Source organism: Haliotis rufescens, unplaced genomic scaffold (assembly GCF_023055435.1).
Source record: "Haliotis rufescens isolate VD_foot unplaced genomic scaffold, xgHalRufe1.0.p SCAF_8, whole genome shotgun sequence".
In the NCBI taxonomy this organism is placed as follows: Eukaryota; Metazoa; Mollusca; class Gastropoda; order Lepetellida; family Haliotidae; genus Haliotis; species Haliotis rufescens.
Window position 1 is genome coordinate 3,925,594 of NW_025964372.1, and position 24,703 is coordinate 3,950,296.

Genomic DNA, 24,703 nt, shown 5'->3' on the forward strand with positions numbered 1-24,703 from the left:
CAGACAATTTCCTTTAACATAAAGTTTGACTTTCTGACACATACCTCCACATGCCTCCACGTGCACACACTGACTCACATTTACACACATCTACACACACATCTACACCGCAACACACCTCAACACGCCTCCGCGTACACATACTTAAACACACTGACACACATATACACACACATATACACATGTACACACATATCCAGACACATCTACACGCACATATACAGAACTACACATCTGTACACACATGCACATACACTGACACACACCTCCATACGCCTCCACGTGCACATATCTACACACATCTACACACACTGACACACACATACACACGCCGACACACATTTACACACACGGACACGCATCCACTCAACTCTACAAACCGAAACACACATCTATACATATGGACACACATCTTCATACATCTACACTCACCGACAAACACTTCCACATATTTATACACACCGACACACATCAAGTATACACAGACACATGCATCTACACATACATCTGTATGTACACAAGCATGAACGCATCTAGGTACACTGATACACGTCAATATACTTGACATAACTATAACTTACATGTGGATGAGTTTCAGGATGAACACTGGATCCGCCTGTCTTCTCAATCTTCTGGGATTCATCATTTGATTGGCGACATGATGCGAAAATAAAAATATCATTGATACATTCAAGTTGGCACAACTCGATATTTCTGAAAATGACAGATCTGTCCTTCATTTTATCTGTCAACTGAAGTCTACATTCCTTTGTGCTGCATGTGGACAGTGCCAACATTATGTAAACAGTTGTTAAAAACAGCTGCAGACTGCTACTTGAAACCAGCGTCATCATCTTGAACTGTTAACAGGACAGTGCAGGATCCACACGCTAAGGCGACTGCCGGAGACTGCACTTGAACGGTTACGCTATCACCTGCAGCAGTTGTCTTCTGGACAACACGTGACATTTTACACATGACGACGATGACTCTCAAGCGATCAATATGATGCACATGTTTAACCAATTGCAGACACCAGCAATAGAGACTCAGATACCGTCACTTGGTGCAAGCTGTAAAATGAATGTTGCTGCAGTTAATTACAGTCTATCTTTATTATTGAGTAAATGGGATTTAGCGAAGTGCGAGCAATATTCCAGTTATGCTTCGTTATGGGAAACAACAAATAAGCGTTACGGTATATCTTTTTGAAATTCCATTCATATAGTTAGTGCTTTATTACCATCATCTCAAAACTCCCATTCCCGAAATCTCCATCAACCTACACAATCATCCCCTCAACTATTCTTTCACCTACTCCACCATCAACACAACAGTCTCATCACCCAAACCACTATCAAACCAAAGTGTCACTCACCTAAACAACCGTCATCCCTTCTATCCTATCACCTACTCCACCATGAACCCAACAGTCACATCACCTACACTACCATCAACCCAACAGTCCCTTCACCTACACTCCCATCAACAAAACAGTCACATCACCTACACCACCATCAACAAAACAGTCACATCACCTACACCACCATCAACCCAACAGTCACATCACCTACACCACCATCAACCTAACAGTTATATCACCTACATCAACATCACAGTCTATCACTTTGATTGAGTAAATGGGATTTAGCGAAGTGCGAGCAATATTCCAGTTATGCTTCGATATTGGAAACAACAAATAAGCGTTACAGAATATCTTTTTGAAATTCCATTCATATAGTTAGTGCTTTACTACCATTACCCAAAACTCCCATCTCCAACATCAACACCACTGAAATCTCCATCAACCTACACAATCATCACCCCAACTATTCTTTCACCTACTCCACCATCAACACAACAGTCTCATCACCTAAAGCACCATCAACCAAAAGTTTCCATCACCTAAACAACCATGATCCCTTCTATCCTATCACCTACACAACCATCAGCCCAACAGTCACATCACCTGCATCACCATCACGCCAAGATTCCTATCAACTACACCAACCATTCCTCTCATTGCTGCAGTTTATGTGGAGGTTCGTGACTTTCATCGTTTAAATTAGCAAAAAGGTCAACAAGAAGGCAAGAAAATATCACAGGCATAACAGTTAACTATTCATTAGTGCATCCGTTTATCAGCACACAGCATCTAAAACTTTCATCTCACGCCTCAATATCGTTGAATATTATCACATGCCATTATGAAAGTATATAAAGGACACACACGTTGGTTTTCGGAAAAATTTACGAGGGTCATTAATAGCTGAAATCGTTGTCATATGATTAACACACAACCACCCATTCTTGACTACATTCAGCTCGCCCTTGATAAAATTCCGAAAAAAGTCTAAGTTCTTGTAAGGTATAAAACTCGTAAATAGATGTAGCTACACATGTAATGATCCTGTGACTTTGGAATTGGTGTATTTCCAGTATGAAGAAGTCTTTAAATGATTGGGTGAAATGTGGACCTTGTCACATTTACCAGGGTGTACGTAGATACACGTTCTGTTGAAAAGATATGTGAAGTATGATATATGTTATTTGATAGGTGTTCTGTGATGTTGTTGTGTGGTATGTGTTATGTGACTGGGGTTTTCCCATTCGTGTTATGTGCTATTTGATATGAATATGCGATAGATTATATCCTATGCACGTCTACACCGGGTTCAAACGAAATGCCGTACTGTATTAGGGTTTTGTTATTGACCCCTCCTGAAAACCATTCCATTTGGTTATAGAAAAAATGTGATATACGATATCCTTTTTCCGGAATTTTATCAAGGGCGAGCTGGATGTAGTCAAGAATGGGTGGTTGTGTTTTGATCATGTGACAACGATTTCAGCTATTAATGACTCTCGTTTGTGGCCTTTATGTACTTTCGAAATGGCATATGAATCCTTAAATAGACAAAATGTGATAATTTGGCAATAAGGGTAAAAATATTCAACGATATTGAGGCGTTAGATGAAAATTTCAGAAGCCGTGTGCTGATAAACGGATGCACTACTGAATAGTTAACTGTTATGCCTGTGAATTCTTTTGTCTTCTTGTTGACCTTTTTGCTAATTTAAACGGTGAACGCCATGAACCTCCACATAAACTGCGGCAATGAGAAGAATGGTTGGTGTAGTTGATAGGAATCTTGGCGTGATGGTGGTGTAGATGATGTAACTGTATATCTGTTCTTATGTACGCAGTCTAAAATATTGGTTAAAGATTACAAAAATATCACCTGATCGTATTCCACGTAAATGTTATGAAATGCGTTTGTTAGTGTATTTAAACAAGTTGCATCTGATATGTTTATCCAAGAATGGAGAGCTACATTGGAAAATAGTTCAAGATACGACCTTTATAAAACATTTAAATCCTGCTTATCTGCAGAAAACAGTACTTAAGAGAAATAACAGACAGAAAACTTAGAGTGTGTTTTACACGTTTTAGATTAGGTTTGAACAATTAAGTATGTAATACGGGTCGTTTTTCCTCAGTTTAAAAAAATATGCGTTTTTGTCCTTTTTGCCTCACATTTATTGAAAACGAATACCACTTTATGCTTATATGTCCATGTTATGAATAGCTCAGAACAAAATATTTCCAAGGTTTACTCCAAAACATCAATACACTTATCAAGCTCCTCCGTTTTGATGAAATATCTAACGAGCAACAAAAGAATACTATCCTATACATTAATTATGGTTTATGACTTCGCAACCATCTTTGTACAAATGATGTTTAATTATTCTTGAGGTTATTTGCCTTTATTAATCAAATGCTTTAATTTCTTCTTGTTGTGTTGTGATGCGATATATTTTCAAAAAATTGTACACGTGCACATCTCTGTGCATATAAGTCTGCATGTTTATACTTGTACATGTACAAAATTGTATAGATATAATATTATTGTATGAATATGGGCCTATGGCCTGAATACAATAAATGATGATGATGATGACTGTTGTGGTCGTGATGTTCTGGATGGAATTTTGGGGTTGATGGTGATGTAGGTGATGTGACTGTTGGGTTCATGGTGGTGTAGGTGATGTGACTGTTGGGTTCATGGTGGTGTAGGTGATGTGACTGTTGGGTTCATGGTGGTGTAGGTGATGTGACTGTTGGGTTCATGGTGGTGTAGGTGATGTGACTGTTGGGTTCATGGTGATGTAGGTGATGTGACTGTTGGGTTCATGGTGGTGTAGGTGATGTGACTGTTGGGTTCATGGTGGTGTAGGTGATGTGACTGTTGGGTTCATGGTGATGTAGGTGATGTGACTGTTGGGTTCATGGTGGAGTAAGTGATAGGATAGAAGGAATGACGGTTGTTCAGGTGATGGAAACTTTGGGTTGATGGTGCTTTAGGTGATGGGACTGTTGTGTTGATGGTGGAGTAGGTGAAAGAATAGTTGGGGTGATGATTGTGTAGGTTGATGGAGATTTCAGTTGTGTGGATGTCGAGGATGGGATTTTAGGGATGATGGTAGTAAAGCACTAACTATATGAATGGAATTTCAAAAAGATATACTGTAAAGCTTATTTGTTGTTTCCCATATCGAAGCATAACTGGAATATTGCTCGCCCTTCGCTAAATCCCATTTACTCAATAATAGTGATAGACTGTAATTAACTGCAGCAACATTCATTTTACAGCTTGCACCAAGTGAAGGTATCTGAATCTCTATTGCTGGTGTCTGCAATTGTTTAAACATGTGCATCATATTGATCGCTTGAGAGTCATCGTCGTCATGTGTAAAATGTCACGTGATGTCCCGAAAACAACTGCTGCAGGTGATAGCGTAACCGTTCAAGTGCAGTCTCCGGCAGTCGCCTTAGCGTGTGGATCCTGCACTCCCCTGTTAACAGTTCAAGATGATGACGCTGGTTTCAAGAAGCAGTCTGCAGCTAGCTTTAGCAACAACTGTTTACATCATGTTGGTACATGTACTTTCCACGTGCAGCACAAAGGAATGTAGACTTCAGATGACAGATAAAATGAAGGACAGATCTGTCATTTTCAGAAATATTGACATCGAGTTGTGCCATCTTGAATGTATCAATGATATTTTTATTTCCGCATCATGTCGCCAATCAAATTATGAATCCCAGAAGATTGAGAAGACGGGCGGATCCAGTGTTCGTCCTGAAACTCATCCACATGTAAGTTATAGTTATGTCAAGTAGGGTGTATATTGACGTGTATCAGTGTACCTAAATGTGTACATGCGTGTGTATATACAGTAAACTACGTTTGTAACGAACACGCGTATAACGAACTGACGGATATAACGGACTTATTTTTACTCCCGGCCATTTGTTGTATAACGAACTACGGTTATTACGAACTAAAATAAGTGGTCCCCTCGAGTTCGTTATAACCGTAGTCTACTGTATGTGTAGATGCATGTGTCTGTGAGCACTTGATGTGTGTCGGTGAGTATAAATATGTGTAAGTGTGTGTCGGTGTGTGTAGATGTATGTAGATGTGTGTAGATGTGTGTCCATATGTGTAGATATGTGTGTGTTTCGGTATGTAGAGTTGAGTGGATACGTTTCGGTGTCTGTCGGTATATGTACATTCGTGTCGGTGTGTGTAAATGTGTGTCGGTATGTGTAAATGTCTGTTGGTGTGTCAGTGTGTGTAGATGTATGTAGATGTGTGTAGATATGTGTAGATGTGTGTCAGTGTATGTAGATGTGTGTAGATATGTGTAGATGTGTGTAAGTGCGTGTAGACGTGTGTAGATATGTGTAGATGTGTGTCAGTGTGTTTAGATATGTGCACGAGGAAGCGTGTGGAGGTGTGTGTCAGTGTGTTTAGATATGTGCAGGAGTTAGCGTGTGGAGGTGTGTGTCAGTGTGTTTAGATATGTGCAGGAGGAAGCGTGTGGAGGTGTGTGTCAGTGTGTATGTACATGTGTACAGATGTGTAGTTGTGTAAATGAGTATATACGAAGCTGTGACACTCGCTCCACATTCGACCACGATCTCCTATTTCACCAAGAGTCAAAGAAGACAGTTTTGTTAGCTACAGGGAATTTTAGATTTTTGTCAGTGATTGACAGTGAATGTGAGTTCAAGTGTAACTGTGCTATACCAATAGTCAGAAGTCATGATTGTTTACGAAGGAGACATAAAGTCACCGAGCATCTTTTGATATGAAATATAACAGCACGAGTTGATGACAGAAAACCTCCAGGTGACTATTGAAATCAACGAACGGGAGAGTTAGATAATAAATATCTTCTCACAACAAATCCAGTTTGTAATCAATAATCTTGAGTGTAAAATGTGAGGTGAAATGAGATTTAAAACCGCGTCTAGGATTACCCTTGTCTAGACATGTGTGCATATGTGTGTATGTGTGTTTGTGTATATGTGCGTGTGTCTGTGCGTGTACCCCCTTTTTGCGTCATTGGTATGATGCGGTCGGGGATCGAATCCCAGACATTCCGCTCTACGCGGAGGTGGTATCATTGTTAACTGCCTTCAGTCACAAAGAATTTAGTAGGATAGTCATTTGATTGTGACATCATGGTAACCGATGACAATGGCTTGGGAAGCACTGTGATGCAATTTCATATCAGAAAAGCCATAACTCCCGGGAAAGTCATTGTTGAAGGTCCACACTTTGCCTGAAAACAATGCCGGCTGGTGTGATAAGTAACAAACGAAGAACTGACCGATGTTTCTAGAGGCATTACTTTGCATTGCTTGTATAATGGCTTGAGGACCATGTTACACCTTACATTAAACGTCATGTATCGACATATATCGACCCCTACACTACATATTTATAGAAATCATAGAAATCATTTATTTGTTTTATTGCTGTCTAAAGGCCCCGGCTAAACCCTGTGGATCCGAGGTCTGCAATCAGACTTCCCAATGTTTGGAGAAGGGATGTGGGAAGTGCTGTGCGCAAGGTGAGAAGTGTAGAAAATAAAAGCAACAAAACACTTTCCATAATTATTCATAGGAAATCTGTGCCAAAAGCAGAGCGATTTCACGATTCCCGACTCAATCATGAGCATGTGTTTACGAAGCACTATCAAATGGTAATGGCACGAGGCGATCGCTAAAAGGTGAGCGCATTCTGCCCCACCATCTCAAACACATGCAAAGGCAAATCAATAATTATCCTGAAAAAACACATGGAACATATGGTACAAGTCCAAATAAGGAATTGCATCGTACATAAGTCTTGCCACTGATGCCATAAAACCTTGTGAAAGCTTTACTGAGGCCTTGAATATTGTAAACTTGAACAAACTTCTGGACAATAGTCGTATGACGCACAGTAAAATCTTGGTAGAATGAGCATGCTCGATTTAAATACATGGATATTGAATTTGAATGGAATATTAACAAGTCAGTGCTGATTGAGTTAAACTGATTACAAAACTCTAAATTAATAGTGAACTGTCAAGGTTGACACCAATTGAGAAAATATTACGTTCATGCTTATGTGCATGTAGTATAATGATTATACATGTTGCAAAAAATTAAAGGGTTTGGGCAGAGATTTCCTTTGTCGCTTTTATTTATCATTGTATTGATTGAGTATTTAAATGTACAGCAGTGTGGAACACGGCCGATATCAACTCTTCAGGTACAGAAACATCAATATGACATAGTATTAATGGGCTATTGTCAGTAACTGTTAATTTGTTACATTTACTGCAAAGTTGAATAATCATTGCCTCGTGTGTCCTATTCGCGTTATAGCGGTCCTCTCTAGCAGGATGTTTAGCATAAATTGCGTGCAGGGTCAGCGCTCACATTTAATTTTCTTATTTTGTGTAAACTTGACATTTTCAAAAGTTCCATGTTGCAGAGAGCAATGTTGTTGCTGTGCGGCAAGTTCATCATTAAAGGGATTTTGAACATGGTTGATGTTTTGTGATGACAAGGAATCCCAGATAGATTCAATTACAATACACCATTCTACTATTTTCAGAACCTGAAAAAATAAATGTTAATGTTGGAAGAAATCTCAGCTTAATTATCTCTGTATGAATATTCTCACAAACTATTCCTTCGATTGTTCTTCCTCTTTTAGTACATACACTTTATAAGACAAACAAGTTTTGAATAATTTGACATACCCAATTGCTGATACTGCAAATTAGCCGAAGCCACCATTGCAACTGCTCGCGACTGATCTGTTTGTTTACTTAAACTGCGTGTAAGTGCTGTGCCCTAAAAGTGGACCATCCACACGTTTGCCATCATCAAAAAGCTGGCCCTTGGAGCTGTACATCGCGTTCTCGCACCACAGAGGATAATACTACATGCACTTCAGAAAAGTTGCCATGTGGTGGGATGTTCAGTTATACATCTCGACTCTTACGAAGTGCACACCAAGTAATCAGTATCTATCCGATCTCCATCGTTAGTTCGTCCATTGACAATATGCGGACATAAGGTGTTCATGTTAACAGTCCTGATGACTAAACAAAGACACTCGCTTTATCGCCCTTAGATAATGTCTTGCAACTTCAGCCCTTTAACTCTAAAATGCCAAAGATACGTACAGACTAAAACTTCATATTACAGCACCATCGTTCTGCGAACTCCACATCGCCTCCGAAACCGGGAACCTGTCAAAGTTGAAACTCATCTTGTCCCAGGGACGGGCGGACATTAAGTGCAAAGAGTGGATTTGTTGGACACCGGTGATGTTGGCAGCTGGTAATGGGCACCGAGAAGTGGTTGAGTTACTTGTTAGTAAAGGATCCAGCATGTCACTCGTAAATAAAAGAGGTGACAACATCCTTCACTGTGCCTGTTGGGGAGGAGAGGTTGAGATGGTGATATATATACTCTCACATGACATGGAGGACATCAACAGTAGAGGATGTAAGAAGAGGACACCAGTGATGGCGGCAGCATTGCGCGGACATAAAGAAGTGGTAGAGTTACTCGTGGTTGAAGGAGCTGATGTGTCACTCGTATCTGAAAAGGGTGACAACATTCTTCATCTTTCCTGTCGGGGAGGACATGTGGAGGTGGTCAAGTATGTCCTCTCACAAGACATGGTGCGCATCAACAGTAGAGGATGGCAGAAGAGGACACCAGTGATGGTGGCAGCAGAGAATGGACATAAAGAAGTGGTAGAGTTACTCGTGGGTGAAGGAGCTGACTTGTCAATCCTTACTCACGGGCGTGACAGCGTCCTTCATCTTGCCTGTCGGGGAGGACATGTGGAGGTGGTCAAGTATGTCCTCTCACAATACATGGTGCGCATCAACAGTAGAGGATGGCAGAAGAGGACACCAGTGATGGTGGCAGCATTGCGTGGACATAAAGAACTGGTAGAGTTACTCGTAGGTGAAGGAGCTGATGTGTCACTCGTGAATCAAAGGCGTGAAAACATTCTTCATCTTGCCTGTCGGGGAGGACATTTGGAGGTGGTGAAATATATCCTCACACAGGACAAGGTGGGCATCAACGCCAAAAATAAAAAAGGACAAACAGCAGCCAAGATAGCAATATCCCAGGATCGAGGAGACATGCTTGATCTTCTTCTGTCACATGGTGCTCTCATGTAATGTTTGCGCAGACATGTGTTGAATACAGTTATGACGTTCGCGTTTTGAATACATTGATGTTGTTACAGACATTGAAGTGTAGTATAAATTCATGTTGTTACTGACATTGGCATGTGGAATAAAATCATGGCATGACGGATATTGACGTGTTTATTACATTGATGTTGTTACGGACATTGACGTGTTGAACGCTGTTACTAACATTGAAGTGTAAACCCTCAGCATAGCCAAAAGAAACATCTAGTGTCAATTGTACGATTCAGACTATACCATGTGCATGTGTTTATGATCCACTATCAAATAGTAATGAGACCAGGCGTTCGCGAAAAGGTCAGCACCAGTGGCACCCGTCACAAACACATGCAAAGGCAAGTCAATACTTCACCTGATAAAAAACCACGGAAACATATGGTACAAGTCATAATAGGTGATTGCATTGGACATACTTTTTGTCACTTACGCGCCAAATTTGGAAATGTCCACAACATGTCTACCATGAAGCCTTTTGAAAACTTTACTGAGGCCTTGAATGTTATAACCTTGATCAAACTTCACGCTCTTTGAAATATTTGAAGAGAGAACTTGCTCGATTGTATCTCCAAAAGTGTGAAATATAATCACCAAAGGCTGGAGCTGCTGGAATATTGCTCAACATATAGGGAAAGTTGACTAGTGGAAAGTTGAAGCCATCTCTTGTCATCGAGTCTTATGGAGAGTTTTGTCAATCTGAATCTTTATGCTTACATCTTAATAACTTTACTTCTTGCCTAATTTCTTACACCCAAATTTTAGGTAGCTATTGTCAGTGAGGATGTTCAGCATTTCACGTACTGTCTTCTCACTACACTTCAGATGGCAAGGGCTTTAATTTTTCACAAATAGTCTTGAACCTCCGAATATAGATATATAACTGTATCTGTGGTCACCACGTTTTGTAACAAAAGCCCCATAGATCAAGGAATGGAGGTTTTCCCTTAACTTTGTCCATTTGGATAGTGATGTACAAAGTTGTGAAACGAGATATTTTGCGAGAATGGAGCGTGGTTCTTTTCTGAGAATGCAAAACGTCAAGCAAATCCTTTGCGTTTTTGAGAATCAACATGGTATTAATTCCACTTTTCTCAAATACTTTCTGTGAATATAAAGAAAGTCCTTCCTTGATTGTATTAAGGATTATGGTTAATCTTTGAGACAGGGATTTGGTGGAATATTTGCTGAACCCAGTAATATATTTCTCTTTGTACGGATCTTTATGGAGCTTTGAAATCCAGCACAAAAGAGGAATGGACATGTCTTCAGGTTTTAGAGTCAAGCCAAAAGTTTACAGTTCTGACGTACTTATGGTTTTGGCAAATTTCTCCCTCAGTTAACAAACCGGCCTTGTAATTGACATTATTTGATGTGTCACGTATATAGTATACCAAGTTCTCTGATCAAACAATGAATATAGTGATGCTTACATATAATGGAGGGGGGCACAGGTGGCCCGGTCGTCTTAGGCCCCGCAATGCTCAAATCTATTATTGTGGGTTCGAATCCCAGTTCGCCCTGATTATGTTTCTAGGCTTGTTAGCACCATACCCGTGCTCGTGGGTGTCACCGAAGTGGTAAATGTCTGAGACTTGCATCACTTCGGGCTTTCCTCCCACATTAAGCTGATACGCCGCAATATAACTGGAATACTATTAAAAGCGGCGTTAAACCCAACTCACTCACTCACATTTAATTGTTATGTTATCTGAGGCCTTGTCAGTTGGAACAACTACGACCTTCGTATGTAGGGCAGCCAGACGTTGGATGACAGCTGGCTGGGACAGAATCGGTTTATACCAATTCCGTTTCCTCTTTTTAAGTTTGTGTATTCTACCAATGATAACATCACGCACTGACTTAACCCACATTCATTCAACAGGTTCCTATTCTCTTTTGGCTCATTTTTGGCACATTCATCACAACAGTCATAATTATCATGGATATATAATTATTATAAAGTTGTGATCCCAATCGGTAGGAGGATGCTCCCCTTATTTTGATCCATATTTGACTAACTGACGAAGGTTGTTATTGTCAACATTGGAGAAATCATCTGTGATTATATGAACTGTAGGTTGTAGCAGTATGATAAGTCTTGGCAGCCACAAGTAGTTGAATTTACATCATGAGCTGCCAAGTCCAGGTTTTGCAGCACGTTCCTGAAAGTGAACAACCTGGAAGAAATTGTTTTCGGGTGGGAAAAGATGTGAGTGGTTATTGAAATTTAAAATATTGCGGGAATGTTATTCAGATTGAAGGCATCAATTCCCTTGTTTGCACATTTTAAAAAATAAATATGATTGACTAGCTAAACTTCGACACATCCACTTTGACTTATCAGAGGTTAAATAATGAGAAGTTTGAAGGAATCTGACCGTAAATCTGACACATCAGAGTTCGACACAACGATGTACTATTCATATTGATTCAGATGAATGAAATTCAAAGTTGACCTTTTCATGCAAACGTCAAGTTGTACAGCTACATAATATTGATAATATAGGACACAAATGTTATGTTATGATGTCTAGAGGGTAGATATGTGTTTCAAAGCCTGAACATATAATATAACATGCATTGCCATTTTGTGTTGTACAATAGTGTGAGTGAGTGAGTGAGTACGGTTTTACGCCGCTTTTAGCAATATTCCAGCAATATCTCGGCGGGGGACACCAGAAATGGGCTTCACACATTGTACCCATGTCGGGAATCGAACCCGGGTCTTCGGCATGACAGCGAACGCTTTAACCACTAGGCTACCCGACCGCCCTTATATATCAAGAAAACTAAGCTTGATACCTTATTCGTTGATGTAAGAAAAGCATTTGATATTGTTGATAGATTTAAGCTATGGTCTGCACTGAAACGAAGAGGCGTTTCACCGTAAATGTTTAATGCTCTCACATACATCTGTAAGCGTGTAAAGGTACGCGAATACAAATATCTATCACAAGATTTTGATTGTCAATTTGGTGAGAGACAGTGATGTGTGTTCCATGTTTATAAATGAGTTAGCTTCAGAAATCGACTCAAACTGTGAACATGCGATACAAATGCATCTGAATATTATACAACTATTTCTATTTTCTTTGCAGATGACATAGTGCTTTTTGCAGATTCTGTTTATGGTTTACAAAAACGTATTAACGCTTTTGAATGTTTCTGTGAAAGTCAGTCAGAATAAACGAAACATGTTGTTTTTAAAAATAGCGGTATACTTTCCAAACATGAAAAATGGTATTTGTATTTGAAACTGCTCAATTCTATACATATGTAGGTGTTGTTTTCGCAAGATCCTTATCATGGTCTCGAAACGCTGGTAATGCTGCTATACAAGTGAAGAAGATTGTTTGTGGTGTATTCAAATCTGTGTATGTGATTAAGCCACTCACATGTAACCTATGTTTTTACATTTTTGACGCCACAAAATTAGTCCACTTTTACATTATGGTTAAGAAATATGGGAACTGGATATTCACAAAGAAATTTGAAACAGTACAAATATTTGCTTTTAAACGTTTCTTTCGTGTATAACATCGTCCTTAAACCATGTAGTTAGGGGTGATAGTGGACGATATCCCATGGTCTATATGCATATATTAAAGGCCTGTTGAATACTGGTGTAATTACAATGCCTAACACCAGATATGTGAAGAAATGTTACAACTTATTAGTTCTAGATTGTGTGAATAGAAAAAAGACTAACTGGGCTTTATATATCAAAGACATTTTATACATGTTTGGTTTCGGATACGTCTGGTAACAAGAACTTGTATAAAATGTATCTAGTTTTATATCTGAGTTTGAAAAAAGACTGAAATCATCCTAGGAGCAAGATTGGCATGCAGCACATTTTTTCCAGTTATAAATTGATAACCTTCTTTCAAATTTCCATTTTAAATTTCCGTGCTGCATTAGCTCCACTTAGATGTTCTTCACTCCAGCTCCGAATTGAAATAGATATGGCAGATATGTTTAAGAAGTAAAATCAGATAGAATGTGTCATGTAAGCAAACAAAGATACAAAGAGGTTGAATACCATTCTGTACTTGTATGCTATGCTTATAAATGGCAATTCCAGGAGTTTGCATATATCCTCAAAATACTACTTCTATCCAACATGACATAAATCTAACTTACTAATGTCTTTAAAAAATGCAGAAATTGTTAAAATATTTTCCAAATTTGTATATGAACCAATGCAACTATGACAATCATGTTGGTGAACAATGCATATCAATGTATGAATGTATACGTGCTGTTACTCTCTTAAGCAATGATGTAACTGAAGAATGGGCATACTGCCTCCACTACGTTATGAACATAGACTGGTAAAGTCCATAACATCATGAATGATTTCAACATGTCAAAGTCAGTAGTGACACGATTGTATTCAACACGTCAATGCATGTAATGACATGAATGTATTGATCATGTCAAAGTCAGTTCTGACATGTTTGTATTCTACACGTCAATGTCTGCAATGCCATAGACACTTTCAACACTCTGCTCGCTGCTGATGACTGCTGTTCGTATCTGGCAATGTCAATTAAGGATTGACTGTGTATATTTTTCGGTTCATTGAGGAATGAATCGAAAAACCGATGTGCAAACTGTATGAATCCGCATAGGACCTGTCAATCAAGGAAATTTAAAGAGGCGAGAAGGACTGCGACAGTCAGACTGTAACGAGCCGGAACAAATATGTCCGGGAGAAGGCGGCTGTTTCAAATGGCATAGTCAGTTACCGCTAGATTCGAACATTACTGTTGGAAAAATGCTAGTTAGAAATGAAACCCGAAGACATGAAAGTTGAACCGAGGCGAGCAGAAAAAAACCAGGCGAGCGAGCCTGCACGTTTGCTGTTTCATTCATTCTCGGCCTTCGGTTTCAAAAGTTTGTTTGGATAATGGATATGCATGAAAGTCGCTAAATGACCTGTGGATGACGATACACGTGAGTAGAAGGGGAATTCACTCGACTGTAATAATATTGGGATTCACCGACATTCCGTAGTAATAAAAGTAGTGCGCCTCTGTGGGCGTGGCTTAATTTTATACATTCATTGGGAAATAAATGCATTAACACGTGACCAATTCAGCTAATCAGAATACAGAAATTTCAATGAAAATTTTATTATTACTGAATAAATTGTACCATCTGCTGCCTGAAAACTATTCTGGAAACACAAGTGAAACAAACCCTTACCATGTTTCTAAATTCAGGCCAGCTATATCTGTTCCTCTTTGCAAGTGTAACAGAACTATAGGTATCCGTGATTTGTCGAAAATAGTTATGTTGCAGCCAGGTGATGGAGAATATGTGACTTACTCAGAAGACAATGAAAGCGGACACATTGAACAGTGACATTAACTGTGTTTTGCACAAGTAAATGGGGTTCTTGTCTGCTGAGTCAAACTGTCCTCCCCGTCGCACCTGTCTTGTTAGAAAATAATATCTGTAATTTGAACAACAGAAATATATAATGATTATCAATTGGTCATAAGCAATACAACTTTCTAGATCTGATGTAATTGCCACATTAAGTATAACATGGTGTTAACAATGTGTGCAATTCTTACATTCATGAACATTGGAAACAGTTTGTAACTGTTAATTGTCTACCTAACTGACATATAAAACACAAGTATATATCAATAGACAATGTGTACCAAGAGATTATACTAGATCTGTATTTTACCTCTGTGTCCTAATATCAGAGACAGTAATATTTTAAGATATGACCAATACCACGTCTTAGGTGTAAACACATCCTTTTTTGTGTCAATTTGCCGTTGATAAATGCATAATTATGTGAGAAAGATAACAAATTATTAGTTGATGTCACATGTTATTAGATGTTATATTTCTCTCTGACCATAGTATTTACGCTAGATAAGATAAGATAATACTTTGCTACTCGATTTGGGAATTGGGTTTACATTTAGGAGAAAATTAATCTCATAGTTACAGGAAACACAAACACAGACACAAATGCAGCTTAACATATCATGTAAGAAGAAATGAATGCCTATACAACAATGATAGAACTACTTTCTATAAAGCTATAACTAACCAATATCTGTAACAAGATGAATGTAATCATCACGCCAATGTCTGTAACAAGATGAATGTAATCATCACGTCAGTGTCTGTAACAAGATGAGTGTAATCATCACGCCAATGTCTGTAACAACATTAAAGTAATCATCACGCCAGTGTCTGTAACAAGTTGAATGCAATCATCACGCCAATGTCTGTAACAACATGAATGCAATCATCACGTCAGTGTCTGTAACAAGATGAATGTAATCATCACTTCAGTGTCTGTAACAAGATGAATGTAATCATCACGCCAATGTCTGTAACAACATAAATGTAATCACCACGACAATGTCTGTAACAACATGAATGTAATCATCACGTCAATGTCTGTAGCAACATGAATGTAATCATCACGTCAGTGTCTGTAACAACATGAATGTAATCATCACGTCAGTGTCTGTAACAACATGAATGTAATCATCACGTCAGTGTCTGTAACAAGCTGAGTGTAATCATCACGCCAATGTCTGTAACAACATGAATGTAATCATCACGTCAATGTCTGTAACAACATGAATGTAATCATCACGTCAGTGTCTGTAACAACATGAATGTAATCATCACGTCAATGTCTGTAACAAGATGAATGTAATCATCACGTCAGTGTCTGTAACAACATGAATGTAATCATCACGTCAATGTCTGTAACAACATGATTGTAATCATCACGTCAGTGTCTGTAACAACACGAATGTAATCATCACGTCAATGTCTGTAACAAGATGAATGTAATCATCACGTCAGTGTCTGTAACAAGCTGAGTGTAATCATCACGCCAATGTCTGTAACAACATGAATGTAATCATCACGCCAATGTCTGTAACAACATGAATGTAATCATCACGTCAATGTCTGTAACAACATGAATGTAATCATCACGTCAATGTCTGTAACAAGATGAATGTAATCATCACGTCAATGTCTGTAACAACATGAATGTAATCATCACGTCAATGTCTGTAACAAGATGAATGTAATCATCACGTCAGTGTCTGTAACAACATGAATGCAATCATCACGTCAATGGCTATAACAAGATGAATGTAATCATAACGCCAGTGTCTGTAACAACATGAATGTAATCCTCACGCCAATGTCTGTAAGAAGATGAATGTAATCCTCACGTCAATGTCTGTAACAACATGAATGAAATTATCACGCCAGTGTCTGTAAGAAGATGAATGTAATCCTCACGCCAATGTCTGTAACAAGATGAATGTAATCATCACGCCAATGTCTATAACAAGATGAGTGTAATCATCACGCCAGTGTCTGTAACAACATGAATGTAATCATCACGTCAATGTCTGTAACAACATGAATGTAATCATCACGTCAATGTCTTTAACAAGATGAATGTAATCATCACGTCAATGTATGTAACAAGATGAATGTAATCATCACGCCAGTGTCTGTAACAACATGAATGTAATCCTCACGCCAATGTCTGTAACGAGATGAGTGTAATCATCACGCCAGTGTCTGTAACAACATGAATGTAATCATCACGTCAGTGTCTGTAACAACATGAATGTAATCATCACGTCAATGTCTGTAACAACATGAATGTAATCATCACGTCAATGTCTGTAATAAGATGAATGAAATCATCACGTCAATGTCTGTAACAACATGAATGTAATCATCCCGTCAATGTCTGTAACAAGATGAATGTAATCATAACGCCAGTGTCTGTAACAACATGAATGTAATCCTCACGCCAATGTCTGTAAGAAGATGAATGTAATCCTCACGTCAATGTCTGTAACAACATGAATGTAATCATCACGTCAATGTCTATAACAAGATGAATGTAATCATCACGCCAGTGTCTGTAACAACATGAATGTAATCATCACGTCAGTGTCTGTAACAAGATGAATGTAATCATCACGTCAGTGTCTGTAACAACATGAATGTAATCATCACGTCAATGTCTGTAACAAGATGAATGTAATCATCACGTCAGTGTCTGTAACAAGATGAATGTAATCATCACGTCAATGTCTGTAACAAGATGAATGTAATCATAACGCCAGTGTCTGTAACAACATGAATGTAATCCTCACGCCAATGTCTGTAAGAAGATGAATGTAATCCTCACGTCAATGTCTGTAACAACATGAATGCAATCATCACGTCAATGTATGTAACAAGATGAATGTAATCATCACGCCAGTGTCTGTAACAACATGAATGCAATCATCACGTCAATGGCTATAACAAGATGAATGTAATCATAACGCCGTGTATGTAACAACATGAATGTAATCCTCACGCCAGTGTCTGTAAGAAGATGAATGTAATCCTCACGCCAATGTCTGTAACAACATGAATGTAATCATCACGCCAATGTCTGTAACAACATGAATGCAATTATCACGTCAATGTCTATAACAAGATGAGTGTAATCATCACGCCAGTGTCTGTAACAACATGAATGAAATCATCACGTCAATGTCTGTAACAACATGAATGTAATCATCACGTCAATGTCTTTAACAAGATGAATGTAATCATCACGTCAATGTATGTAACAAGATGAATGTAATCATCACGACAGTGTCTGTAAGAAGATGAATGTAATCGTCACGCCAATGTATGTAACAAGATGAGTGTAATCATCACGCCAGTGTCTGTAACAACATGAATGTAATCATCACGTCAAAGTCTGTAACAACATGAATGTAATCATCACGTCAATGTCTGTAACAAGATGAATATATTCCTCACGCCAATGTATGTAACAAGATGAATGTAATCATCACGCCAGTGTCTGTAACAACATGAATGTAATCCTCACGCCAATGTCTGTAACAAGATGAGTGTAATCATCACGCCAATGTGTGTAACAAGATGAATGTAATCATCACGCCAATGTCTGTAACAACATGAATGCAATCATCACGTCACTGTTTATAACAAGATGAATGTAATCATCACGCCAGTGTCTGTAACAACATGAATGTAATCATCACGTCAATGTCTGTAACACTATGAATGTAATCATCACGTCAATGTCTGTAACAACATGAATGCAATCATCACGTCAATGGCTATAACAAGATGAATGTAATCCTCACGCCAGTGTCTGTAACAACATGAATGTAATCATCACGTCAATGTCTGTAACACTATGAATGTAATCATCACGTCAATGTCTGTAACAACATGAATGCAATCATCACGTCAATGGCTATAACAAGATGAATGTAATCCTCACGCCAGTGTCTGTAACAACATGAATGTAATCATCACGTCAATGTCTGTAACACTATGAATGTAATCGTCACGTCAATGTCTGTAACAACATGAATGAAATTATCACGCCAGTGTCTGTAAGAAGATGAATGTAATCCTCACGCCAATGTCTGTAACAAGATGAATGTAATCATCACGCCAGTGTCTCTAACAAGATGAATGTAATCATCACGTCAGTGTCTGTAACAACATGAATGCAATTATCACGTCAATGTCTATAACAAGATGAGTGTAATCATCACATCAGTGTCTGTAACAACATGAATGTAATCATCACGTCAATGTGTGTAACAAGATGAATGTAATCATCACGTCAATGTCTGTAACAAGATGAATATATTCCTCACGCCAATGTATGTAACAAGATGAATGTAATCATCACGCCAGTGTCTGTAACAACATGAATGTAATCCTCACGCCAATGTGTGTAACAAGATGAATGTAATCATCACGCCAATGTCTGTAACAACATGAATGTAATCATCACGTCAATGTCTGTAACAACATGAATGTAATCATCACGTCAATGTCTGTAACAAGATGAATATATTCCTCACGCCAATGTATGTAACAAGATGAATGTAATCATCACGCCAGTGTCTGTAACAAGATGAATGTAATCCTCATGCCAATGTCTGTAACAAGACGAGTGTAATCATCACGCCAGTGTCTGTAACAACATGAATGTAATCATCACGTCAATGTCTGTACCAACATGAATGTAATCCTCACGCCAATGTCTGTAACAAGATGAATGTTATCATCACGCCAATGTCTGTAACAACATGAATGCAATCATCACGTCAATGTCTATTACAAGATGAATGTAATCATCACGCCAGTGTCTGTAACAACATGAATGTAATCATCACGTCAATGTCTGTACCAACATGAATGTAATCCTCACGCCAATGTCTGTAACAAGATGAATGTTATCATCACGCCAATGTCTGTAACAACATGAATGCAATCATCACGTCAATGGCTATAACAAGATGAATGTAATCCTCACGCCAGTGTCTGTAACAACATGAATGTAATCATCACGTCAATGTCTGTAACAACACGAATGTAATCGTCACGTCAATGTCTGTAACAACATGAATGAAATTATCACGCCAGTGTCTGTAACAACATGAATGTAATTATCATGTCAATGTCTGTAACACTATGAATGTAATCATCACGTCAATGTCTGTAACAACATGAATGCAATCATGACGTCAATGGCTATAACAAGATGAATGTAATCCTCACGCCAGTGTCTGTAACAACATGAATGTAATCATCACGTCAATGTCTGTAACACTATGAATGTAATCATCACGTCAATGTCTGTAACAACATGAATGCAATCATCACGTCAATGGCTATAACAAGATGAATGTAATCCTCACGCCAGTGTCTGTAACAACATGAATGTAATCATGACGTCAATGTCTGTAACAACACGAATGTAATCGTCTCGTCAATGTCTGTAACAACATGAATGTAATCATCACGTCAATGTCTGTAACAAGATGAATGTAATCATCACGTCAATGTCTGTAACAAGATGAATATATTCCTCACGCCAATGTATGTAACAAGATGAATGTAATCATCGCGCCAGTGTCTGTAACAACATGAATGTAATCCTCACGCCAATGTCTGTAACAAGATGAGTGTAATCATCACGCCTATGTGTGTAACAAGATGAATGTAATCATCACGCCAATGTCTGTAACAACATGAATGCAATCATCACGTCAATGTCTATAACAAGATGAATGTAATCATCGCGCCAGTGTCTGTAACAACATGAATGTAATCCTCACGCCAATGTCTGTAACAAGATGAGTGTAATCATCACGCCTATGTGTGTAACAAGATGAATGTAATCATCACGCCAATGTCTGTAACAACATGAATGCAATCATCACGTCAATGTCTGTAACAAGATGAATGTAATCATCACGCCAGTGTCTCTAACAAGATGAATGTAATCATCACGTCAGTGTCTGTAACAACATGAATGCAATTATCACGTCAATGTCTATAACAAGATGAGTGTAATCATCACATCAGTGTCTGTAACAACATGAATGTAATCATCACGTCAATGTGTGTAACAAGATGAATGTAATCATCACGTCAATGTCTGTAACAAGATGAATATATTCCTCACGCCAATGTATGTAACAAGATGAATGTAATCATCACGCCAGTGTCTGTAACAACATGAATGTAATCCTCACGCCAATGTGTGTAACAAGATGAATGTAATCATCACGCCAATGTCTGTAACAACATGAATGTAATCATCACGTCAATGTCTGTAACAACATGAATGTAATCATCACGTCAATGTCTGTAACAAGATGAATATATTCCTCACGCCAATGTATGTAACAAGATGAATGTAATCATCACGCCAGTGTCTGTAACAAGATGAATGTAATCCTCATGCCAATGTCTGTAACAAGACGAGTGTAATCATCACGCCAGTGTCTGTAACAACATGAATGTAATCATCACGTCAATGTCTGTACCAACATGAATGTAATCCTCACGCCAATGTCTGTAACAAGATGAATGTTATCATCACGCCAATGTCTGTAACAACATGAATGCAATCATCACGTCAATGTCTATTACAAGATGAATGTAATCATCACGCCAGTGTCTGTAACAACATGAATGTAATCATCACGTCAATGTCTGTACCAACATGAATGTAATCCTCACGCCAATGTCTGTAACAAGATGAATGTTATCATCACGCCAATGTCTGTAACAACATGAATGCAATCATCACGTCAATGGCTATAACAAGATGAATGTAATCCTCACGCCAGTGTCTGTAACAACATGAATGTAATCATCACGTCAATGTCTGTAACAACACGAATGTAATCGTCACGTCAATGTCTGTAACAACATGAATGAAATTATCACGCCAGTGTCTGTAACAACATGAATGTAATTATCATGTCAATGTCTGTAACACTATGAATGTAATCATCACGTCAATGTCTGTAACAACATGAATGCAATCATGACGTCAATGGCTATAACAAGATGAATGTAATCCTCACGCCAGTGTCTGTAACAACATGAATGTAATCATCACGTCAATGTCTGTAACACTATGAATGTAATCATCACGTCAATGTCTGTAACAACATGAATGCAATCATCACGTCAATGGCTATAACAAGATGAATGTAATCCTCACGCCAGTGTCTGTAACAACATGAATGTAATCATGACGTCAATGTCTGTAACAACACGAATGTAATCGTCACGTCAATGTCTGTAACAACATGAATGTAATCATCACGTCAATGTCTGTAACAAGATGAATGTAATCATCACGTCAATGTCTGTAACAAGATGAATATATTCCTCACGCCAATGTATGTAACAAGATGAATGTAATCATCGCGCCAGTGTCTGTAACAACATGAATGTAATCCTCACGCCAATGTCTGTAACAAGATGAGTGTAATCATCACGCCTATGTGTGTAACAAGATGAATGTAATCATCACGCCAATGTCTGTAACAACATGAATGCAATCATCACGTCAATGTCTATAACAAGATGAATGTAATCATCACGCCAGTGTCTGTAACAACTTGAATGTAATCATCACGTCAATGTCTGTAACACTATGAATGTAATCATCACGTCAATGTCTGTAACAACATGAATGCAATCATCACGTCAATGGCTATAACAAGATGAATGTAATCCTCACGCCAATGTCTGTAACAACATGAATGTAATCATCACATCAATGTCTGTAACACTATGAATGTAATCATCACGTCAATGTCTGTAACAACATGAATGCAATCATCACGTCAATGGCTATAACAAGATGAATGTAATCCTCACGCCAGTGTCTGTAACAACATGAATGTAATCATCACGTCAATGTCTTTAACAACACGAATGTAATCGTCACGTCAATGTCTGTAACAACATGAATGAAATTATCACGCCAGTGTCTGTAAGAAGATGAATGTAATCCTCACGCCAATGTCTGTAACAAGATGAATGTAATCATCACGCCAATGTCTGTAACAACATGAATGCAATCATCACGTCAATGTCTATAAGAAGATGAGAGTAATCATCACGCCAGTGTCTGTAACAACATGAATGTAATCATCACGTCAATGTCTGTAACAACATGAATGTAATCATCACGTCAATGTCTTTAACAAGATGAATGTAATCATTACGTCAATGTATGTAACAAGATGAATGTAATCATCACGCCAGTGTCTGTAACAACATGAATGTAATCCTCACGCCAATGTCTGTAACAACATGAATGTAATCATCACGTCAATGTCTGTAACAAGATGAATGTAATTATCACGTCAATGTCTGTAACAAGATGAATATATTCCTCACGCCAATGTATGTAACAAGATGAATGTAATCATCACGCCAGTGTCTGTAACAACATGAATGTAATCCTCACGCCAATGTCTGTAACAAGATGAGTGTAATCATCACGCCAGTGTCTGTAACAACATGAATGTAATCATCACGTCAATGTCTGTAACAACATGAATGTAATCATCACGCCAATGTCTGTAACAAGATGAATGTTATTATCACGCCGATGTCTGTAACAACATGAATGCAATCATGACGTCAATGTCTATAACAAGATGAATGTAATCATCACGCCAGTGTCTGTAACAACATGAATGTAATCATCACGTCAATGTCTGTAACACTATGAATGTAATCATCACGCCAATGTCTGTAACAACATGAAAGCAATCATCACGTCAATGGCTATAACAAGATGAATGTAATCCTCACGCCAGTGTCTGTAACAACATGAATGTAATCATCACGTCAATGTCTGTAACAACACGAATGTAATCGTCACGTCAATGTCTTTAACAACATGAATGAAATTATCACGCCAGTGTCTGTAAGAAGATGAATGTAATCCTCACGCCAATGTCTGTAACAAGATGAATGTAATCATCACGCCAGTGTCTGTAACAACATGAATGTAATCCTCACGCCAATGTCTGTAACAACATGAATGTAATCATCACGTCAATGTCTGTAACAACATGAATGTAATCATCACGTCAATGTCTGTAACACTATGAATGTAATCATCACGCCAATGTCTGTAACAACATGAAAGCAATCATCACGTCAATGGCTATAACAAGATGAATGTAATCCTCACGCCAGTGTCTGTAACAACATGAATGTAATCATCACGTCAATGTCTGTAACAACACGAATGTAATCGTCACGTCAATGTCTTTAACAACATGAATGAAATTATCACGCCAGTGTCTGTAAGAAGATGAATGTAATCCTCACGCCAATGTCTGTAACAAGATGAATGTAATCATCACGCCAGTGTCTGTAACAACATGAATGTAATCCTCACGCTAATGTCTGTAACAACATGAATGTAATCATCACGTCAATGTCTGTTACAACATGAATGTAATCATCACGTCAATGTCTGTAACACTATGAATGTAATCATCACGCCAATGTCTGTAACAACATGAAAGCAATCATCACGTCAATGGCTATAACAAGATGAATGTAATCCTCACGCCAGTGTCTGTAACAACATGAATGTAATCATCACGTCAATGTCTGTAACAACACGAATGTAATCGTCACGTCAATGTCTTTAACAACATGAATGAAATTATCACGCCAGTGTCTGTAAGAAGATGAATGTAATCCTCACGCCAATGTC

At 38.3% G+C, this 24,703-nt stretch overlaps 1 long non-coding RNA gene across 1 annotated transcript; it reads left to right on the forward strand.

Annotated features, from left to right (window-relative positions):
* Positions 1-5,140: 5,140 nt before the first annotated feature.
* LOC125376833 lies at positions 5,141-8,649 on the forward strand. Its single transcript, XR_007219323.1, has 3 exons — positions 5,141-5,164; positions 6,846-6,930; positions 8,564-8,649. It is a non-coding gene; the product is annotated as an uncharacterized LOC125376833 (long non-coding RNA).
* The last annotated feature ends 16,054 nt before the right edge of the window (positions 8,650-24,703 follow it).